The following is an 8,876-nucleotide window of genomic DNA, read 5'->3' as shown; positions in this document are numbered from 1 at the left end:
CGTTCACACCTTCTTGTAGCCGAACACTTCCACTCCTGCTTTTGATGATGTATGGTTGGGCATTCACACCTTTTTTTTGCCCATTTTTCAGCAATTATGGTCGGACATTCACACCTACTCAGAGCCGAACACCTCCGCTCCCGCATTTGATGGTGTATAGTCGGGCATTCTCACCCTTTCTCATCAGCTTTTTACAAATTATGATCTGACATTCACACCTGCTTTTGATAATGTATTGTTAGGCATTCGCACCTTTTTTTTTACCCATTTTTCATGAATTATGGGTGGACATTCACACCTTCTTGCAGCCGAACACCTCCTCTCCCGCTTATGATCATGTGCGGTTTGATATTCGAAAATTTACTTTCTTGTTTTAAAGCAATTATTGATGGACATTCAAACCTTCTTTTTGATGGTGTATAGTCGGGCTTTCGAGCCTTTTCTTCCCGGTTTTTACAAACCATGGTCGGACTTTCACACCTTCTTGTAGCCGTACAACTCCGCTCCCGCTATTGATTGTGTACAGTCGGGTATTTTAACCTTTTCTTACCCGCTTTTTACCAACTATGGTCGGACATTCACACCGTCTTACAGCGGAACACCTCTGCTCCCGCTTTTGATGGTGTATAGTCGGGCATTCGAACCTTTTCTTACCCGCTTTTTACAAACTATGGTGGGACATTCAAACCTTCTTGTATCCGAAAACCTCCGCTCTCTCTTTTGATCATACATTGTCGGACATTCGCACCTTTTCTTACCCGCTTTTTACAAACCATGGTCGGACTTTCACATCTTCTTGTATCCGAACACATCCGCTCCCGCTATTGATTGTGTACAGTCGGGTATTTTAACCTTTTCTTACCCGCTTTTTACAAACCATTGTTGGACTTTCACACCTTCTTGCAGCCGAACACCACCTCTCCCGCTTTTGATGATATATGGTCCAGTATTCTTACCTTTTCTAACACATTTTTCAGCAATTATGGTCGGACATTCACACCTACTCACAGCTGGACACCTCCGCTCCCGCTTTTGATCATACAATGTCGGGACATCGCTCCTTGTCTTACCAGCTTTTTACAAACTTTAGTCGAACATTCACACCTTCTTGCAGCTGAACACCTCCGCTCCCGCTTTTGATGATGTATAGTCGGGCTTTCGAGCCTTTTCTTACCCGGTTTTTACAAATTATGGTTGGACATTCAGACCTTGCAGCCGAACACCTCCGCTCTCTCTTTTGATCATACATTGTCGGGCATTCGCACCTTGTCTTACCCGCTTTTTACAAACTATAGTCAGACATTCACACCTTGCAGCTGAACCTCCGCTCCCTGTTTTGATCATGTATGGTGTGGCAATACTACCTTTTCTTCCCCCGTTTGTGAGTAATTATGGCTGGACATTCACACCTACTTGCAGTCGAACAGCTCTGCTCCCGCTTTTGATTATGTTTGGTTGGATATTCGAACCTTTTCTTAACTGCTTTTTACAAACCATGGTCGTACTTTCACACCGTCTTGTAGCCGAACAACTCCGCTCCCGCTATTGATTTTGTACAGTCGGGTATTTTAACCTTTTCTTACCCGCTTTTTACCAACTATGGTCGGACATTCACACCGTCTTACAGCGGAACACCTCCGCTCCCGCTTTTTATGGTGTATAGTCGGGCATTTGAACCTTTTCTTACCCGCTATTTACAAACTATGGTAGGACATTCAAACTTTCGTGTATCCGAAAACCTCCGCTCTCTCTTTTGATCATACATTGTCGGACATTCGCACCTTTTCTTACCAGCTTTTTACAAACCATGGTCGGACTTTCACACCTTCTTGTAGCCGAACACATCCGCTCCCGCTATTGATTGTGTACAGTCGGGTATATTAACCTTTTCTTACCCGCTTTTTACCAAGTATGGTTGGACATTCACACCTTCGTACAGCGGAACACCTCCGCTCCCTCTTTTGATGGTGTATGTTCGGGCATTCAAACCTTTTCTTACCCGCTTTTTCCAAACTATGGTCGGCTATTCACAGCTTCCTCTCCACCCACCATACTTGTATGGTGGGATATTCACACCCACTTGCATCCGAAGACCTCCGCCCCAAATTTTGTTGATATTTAGTCGGACATTCGCACCTTACCCGCTTTTGGCAAACTATGGCCTTCTTGCAGCCAAACAACTCTGATCTTGCTTTTGATGATGTAAGGTTGGGCATTCAGACCTTGCTTCACCTGCTTTTCACCAAATATAGTCGGACATTCACACCTTCTTGCAGCCGAACACTTCCGCTCCACCTTTTAGTGTTCTATCACACCTTTTTTTCCACCGCATTTTATACATTATGGTTGGAAATTTTCAACCACTCTCATCCGAAGACCTCTCCTCCCGCTTTTGTTAATATATTTGAACTTTAGTTTGACATTCAAACCTTCTTGCAGCTGAACCACCTCCGCTCCCTGTTTTGATCATATATGGTCTGGCTACTACCTTTTCTTACCCGTTTGTGAGTAATTATGGCTGGACATTCACACCTACTTGCAGTCGAACACAACCTCTCTCGCTTTTGATGATGTATGGACCGGCATTTTTACCTTTTCTAACACATTTTTCAGCAATTATGGTCGGAGATTCACACCTACTCACAGCCGAACAACTCCGCTCCCGCATTTGATGATGTATAGTCGGGCATTCTCACCCTTTCTCATCAGCTTTTTGCAAATTATGATCTGACATTCACACCTACTTGCAGTCGAACAGCTCTGCTCCCGCTTTTGATTATGTTTGGTTGGATATTCGAACCTTTTCTTAACTTCTTTTTACATATTTTGGTTGGACGTTCACACCTTCTTGTAGCCGAACACTTCCACTCCTGCTTTTGATGATGTATGGTTGGGCATTCACACCTTTTTTTTGCCCATTTTTCAGGAATTATGGGTGGACATTCACACCTTGCAGCTGAACACCTCCTATCCCACTTATGATCATACATTGTCAGGCATTCGCACCTTGTCTTACCCACTTTTTACAAACTTTAGTCGAACAGTCACACCTTTTTGCAGCCGAACACCACCTCTCCCGCTTTTGATGATGTATGGTCCAGCATTCTTACCTTTTCTAACACATTCTTCAGCAATTATGGTCGGACATTCACACCTACTCAGAGCCGAACACCTCCGCTCCCGCATTTGATGGTGTATAGTCGGGCATTCTCACCCTTTCTCATCAGCTTTTTACAAATTATGATCTGACATTCACACCTGCTTTTGATAATGTATTGTTAGGCATTCGCACCTTTTTTTTTACCCATTTTTCATGAATTATGGGTGGACATTCACACCTTCTGGCAGCCGAACACCTCCTCTCCCGCTTATGATCATGTGCGGTTTGATATTCGAAAATTTACTTTCTTGTTTTAAAGCAATTATTGATGGACATTCAAACCTTCTTTTTGATGGTGTATAGTCGGGCTTTCGAGCCTTTTCTTCCCGGTTTTTACAAACCATGGTCGGACTTTCACACCTTCTTGTAGCCGAACAACTCCGCTCCTGCTATTGATTGTGTACAGTCGGGTATTTTAACCTTTTCTTACCCGCTTTTTACCAACTATGGTCGGACATTCACACCGTCTTACAGCGGAACACCTCTGCTCCCGCTTTTGATGGTGTATAGTCGGGCATTCGAACCTTTTCTTACCCGCTTTTTACAAACTATGGTGGGACATTCAAACCTTCTTGTATCCGAAAACCTCCGCTCTCTCTTTTGATCATACATTGTCGGACATTCGCACCTTTTCTTACCCGCTTTTTACAAACCATGGTCGGACTTTCACATCTTCTTGTAGCCGAACACATCCGCTCCCGCTATTGATTGTGTACAGTCGGGTATTTTAACCTTTTCTTACCCGCTTTTTACCAAGTATGGTCGGACATTCACACCTTCGTACAGCGGAACACCTCCGCTCCCTCTTTTGATGGTGTATGTTCGGGCATTCAAACCTTTTCTTACCCGCTTTTTCCAAACTATGGTCGGCTATTTACAGCTTCCTCTCCACCATACTTGTATGGTGGGATATTCACACCCACTTGCATCCGAAGACCTCCGCCCCAAATTTTGTTGATATTTAGTCGGACATTCGCACCTTACCCGCTTTTGGAAAACTATGGCCTTCTTGCAGCCAAACACCTCTGATCTCGCTTTTGATGATATAAGGTTGGGCATTCAGACCTTGCTTCACCTGCTTTTCACCAAATATAGTCGGACATTCACACCTTCTTGCAGCCGAACACTTCCGCTTTTAGTGTTCTATGAGGCATTCACATATTTTTTTTCACCGTATTTTATAGATTATGGTTGGAAATTCTCACCCACTCTCATCCGAAGACCTCTCCTCCCGCTTTTGTTAATATATAGTCGGGCATTCGAACCTTTTCTTACCCGCTTTTTACAAATTATAGTCGAACATTCACACCTACTTGCAGCTGAATACTTCCGCTCCACCTTGTAGGTATGTATGGTTGGCATTTGCACCTCTTTTTATACTGATTGCTGAAGATTAAGTTGTACTTTCTCAAACTACAACTTTTTTTTATTTGTTGAAACTTGATTTGAAGTGGATAAATAAGGAGGACAAACAGTTTTAAGTCAGGCTGATAGAAGGAATTAATTTTATAGCAAAATCTGTACTTCGTCATATGTCGAGAGATGCTTATTGCTGAAGAAGTTCTTTCTCATTCTACAAAGTACAACGTTGTTTATCGTTGAAACTTGATTAGACATGAATAAATATGAAGGACAAAGCAGTCTTAACTTGGTTTGAGTTAATGAATTCGTTTTATAGGAGAATCCGAATTCGTGCATAACTCATAAAATAGAGCTTATTTTCGGATTCCTGAAGAATGATTCTGGTTCTTTCTAATAATACAAAGTTTGTTGTTTATTGTTGAAACTTCATCAGAAGTGAAGAAATAAATGAATGCCTATCAACAAATTGACCTTCTGTTGACCTTCGGGGAGGTGAGTATCTTCACTAGACTCACCTGTCTGCTCTTCCTCCTCATTTAGCGTAGCTCCACCCTCTGCCTGTGAATTCTCACAGACTTCAACACTGAGTGGTGAGGCCTCTACAGGCCCCTCCCCTTTTTGCTCCTCACTTCCAATCCAAGCTTTTGGCGGGAAGTTTGAATTTATTGGGTCAACCTCTTCACTTTGTTCACCAACTGCCACCTTTGGTCCTTCTCTTTGTTGGCTTGACTGTGGCTTTACCGTCTTTAATTTGTTGGCAAAAGATTTAGGGCAATCTCTGAAGAGGTGATTTAATTCTCCACAGAGATTACATTTCCTGCCATTTGGACACTCTCCAAAAGTTTGCCCAATTTCTCTGCTCTTCCCACATAACACCTTGGTACAAGCCTCAACCAGGTGCCCATGCTCACCACACTTGCGGCAGAACTTGGGCTGCCCCTGGTAGTGGATGTAACCTCGGTTTTCAAGGTGGCCAGAGTGTCGCCCACCCGCTGCACTGAGCACTCTTCAGCCCTTTTAAATGGTATAACTTTGCACTCCCGCACGCTCCAGCAAGCACCATTCAAGCAACAACTTTGCACTCCAGCTTCGAACATCGGCACAGTCGCAACAAGTAAGGCGACTCTACTCAGAGAAGTCACTCTGCACAGTAACAAGATTTCTTTTGCACAGACAGAAAGGGCTTCACCCGCAAAGGTAAAGCCTGCCAAAAATAGAAACAACTCATTAGTGCTGCTCTCCACAGAAATCTTTAGTAAAAGGCGAAAGACTTGTACGTTATGAAGAGAAACCAGAGTACGATTATCCGTCACAGCGGGAGCAGGGCATCAGGTTTGTTGGCATAGCCACCTTCCCCATGGTGAGCTTTGCTTGGTTGAGACACTTGCTCCCCCCCCCCTTGCTCCTCGGCTGACCAAGTAGGAACAATCGGGCCCTATTCGATGGCTGCCTTGTCTTTTACTCTGTGCAAAAGACAAGGCAGCAACAAAAACACCACGAGAATCCCGTATTGAGGCTTTGTTCTGACCGCTCATTCGGGGTCGCATTTCTTTCAAGCAATTCTCCTGGTTAGCCCACACTCGGCTCGCTCCCATAGCCGTGTTAAAGTCTACTTCGCATTCACTCTCTTTTCCCATCAGACTCTTGGGATTTTATCTATAAAATGAATTCCTTCACTCTAACTATGTGAAAACTGCTTTGTCCTTAATATTTACCATGTCTAGAAAGATTTAAACAAAAAAAACAACGTGTACTTTGCAGTAAAAGAAAGAGCAAATCTAAAGTTTCAGGAATCCGAGAATAAGCTTACTTTCATGAGTTCTTCACGATTTCGGATTTTGCTATAAAATGAATTCCTTCACTCAAACTAAATTAAAACTGCTAAACCGCTAATCTGTTATATGTAAGGCAGATGTCAAATTCACCGAAATAGGATCGAAGGGTATTCGGCCAATCGAGCTGTAGCAACTTCGGTAAAAGAGTATAAGTTGAAGAGTTTGTGAATAAAGGTGTGCGCACACATAGTGTGCTGTATGAAAATAGGCAGGGAGCAATGCCGGCTGGGGTATATGTTCTTGTATGTTGTCTGACTGTTTGATTTGAATGTGTTGTGTAAGTGTCCTGTTGAATGTTACATGTTTGGGCTTTGACACGCTTAACTGTGTGGTGTGTCCTGAAATGTTTTATGTTTGGGCTGTGTGACATGCTTAATGCTTGTCAGTAGCTACCCACTTATTCATATACTATCAAAGTATGTCCGGACTTCTTATGTTGTCAGTTCCCATCAAAAACGGAAGCGGAGGTCTTCGGATGCAAGTGGGTGTGAATATCCCACCATACAAGTATGGTGGAGAGGAAGCTGTGAATGGCCGACTATAGTAAAAGGCGGGTGAGAGAAGGTGCGAATGCCTAACCATACATCATCAAAAGAGGGAGCGGAGGTGTTCCGCTGTAAGACGGTGTGAATGTCCGACCATAGATGGTAAAAAGCGGGTAAGAAAAGGTTAAATTACCCGACTGTACACAATCAAAAGAGGGAGCGGAGTTGTTCAGCTAAGAGAAGGTGTGAAAGTCCGACCTTGGTTTGTAAAAAGCGGGTAAGAAAAGGTTCGTATGCCCGAATATACACCATCAAAAGCGGAAGCGGAGGTGTTCGGCTGCAAGATATTGTGAACGTCCGACCAAAGTTTGTAAAAAGCAGTTAAGAAAAGGTTCGAATATCTAACCAAACATAATCAAAAGCGGGAGCAGAGCTGTTCGACTGGAAGTAGGTGTGAATGTCAGATCATAATTTTCAAAAAGCTGATGAGAAAGGGTGAGAATGCCCGACTATACATCATCAAATGCGGGAGCGGAGTTGTTCGGCTGTGAGTAGGTGTGAATCTCCGACCATAATTGCTGAAAAATGTGTTAGAATAGGTAAAAATGCCGGTCCATACATCATCAAAAGCGAGAGAGGTTGTGTTCGGCTGCAAGTAGGTGTGAATGTCCAGCCATAATTACTCACAAACGGGTAAGAAAAGGTAGTATTGCCAGACCATATATGATCAAAACAGGGAGCGGAGGTGGTTCAGCTGCAAGAAGGTTTGAATGTCCGACTAAAGTTCAAATATATTAAAGAAAGCGGGAGGAGAGGTCTTCGGATGAGAGTGGTTGAAAATTTCCAACCATAATGTATAAAATGCGGTGAAAAAAAGGTGTGATAGAACACTAAAAGGTGGAGCGGAAGTGTTCGGCTGCAAGAAGGTGTGAATATCCGACTATATTTGGTGAAAAGCAGGTGAAGCAAGGTCTGAATGCCCAACCTTACATCATCAAAAGCGAGATCAGAGGTGTTTGGCTGCAAGAAGGCCATAGTTTGCCAAAAGCGGGTAAGGTGCGAATGTTCGACTAAATATCAACAAAATTTGGGGCAGAGGTCTTCGGATGCAAGTGGGTGTGAATATCCAACCATACAAGTATGGTGGAGAGGAAGCTGTGAATAGCCGACCATAGTTTTGAAAAAGCGGGTAAGAAAAGGTTTGAATACCCGAACATACACCATCAAAAGAGGGAGTGGAGGTGTTCCGCTGTACGAAGGTGTGAATGTCCGACCATAGTTGGTAAAAAGCGGGTAAGAAAAGGTTAAAATACCCGACTGTACACAATCAATAGCGGGAGCGGAGTTGTTCGGCTACTAAAAGTGTGAAAGTCCGACCCTGGTTTGTAAAAAGCGGGTAAGAAAAGGTTCGAATGCCCGAACATACACCAACAAAAGAGGGAGAGGAGGTGTTCGGCTGCAAGAAGGTGTGAACGTCCGACCAAAGTTTGTAAAAAAGCAGTTAAGAAAAGGTTCGAATATCTAACCAAACATAATCAAAAGCGGGAGCAGAGCTGTTCGACTGCAAGTAGGTGTGAATGTCAGAGAATAATTTGCAAAAAGCTGATGAGAAAGGGTGAGAAATCCCGACTATACACCATCAAATGCGGTAGCGGAGTTGTTCGGCTGTGAGTAGGTGTGATTCTCCAACCATAATTGCTGAAAAATGTGTTAGAAAAGGTAAGAATGCCGGTCCATACATCATCAAAAGCGGGAGAGGTGGTGTTCGGCTGCAAGTAGGTGTGAATGTCCATTAATAATTGCTTTAAAACATGAAAGAAAATTTTCGAATATCAAACCTTACATGATCATTAGCGGGAGAGGAGGTGTTCAGCTGCAAGAAGATGTGAATATCCACCCATAATTACTGAAAAATGGGTAGGAAAAGATGCGAATGTCCAACCATAAATCATCAAAAGCAGGAGTGGAGTTGTTCAGCTACAAGAAGGTATGAAAGTCCAACCATGGTTTGTAAAAAGCGGGTAAGAGAAGGTT

At 43.3% G+C, this 8,876-nt stretch overlaps 1 non-coding gene across 1 annotated transcript; it reads right to left on the bottom strand.

Moving 5' to 3' along the window:
• Nucleotides 1-5,708: 5,708 nt before the first annotated feature.
• Nucleotides 5,709-5,822, bottom strand: LOC140274231 (U5 spliceosomal RNA). Its single transcript, XR_011908204.1, has one exon. It is a non-coding gene; the product is annotated as a U5 spliceosomal RNA (small nuclear RNA).
• Nucleotides 5,823-8,876: the final 3,054 nt, after the last annotated feature.

Source organism: Leuresthes tenuis, unplaced genomic scaffold (assembly GCF_036924035.1).
Source record: "Leuresthes tenuis unplaced genomic scaffold, fLeuTen1.0.hap1 SCAF_17, whole genome shotgun sequence".
Taxonomy (NCBI): Eukaryota; Metazoa; Chordata; class Actinopteri; order Atheriniformes; family Atherinopsidae; genus Leuresthes; species Leuresthes tenuis.
Note: the sequence above shows the minus strand (reverse complement) of the source record. Positions and strands in the feature narration are given on the sequence as shown.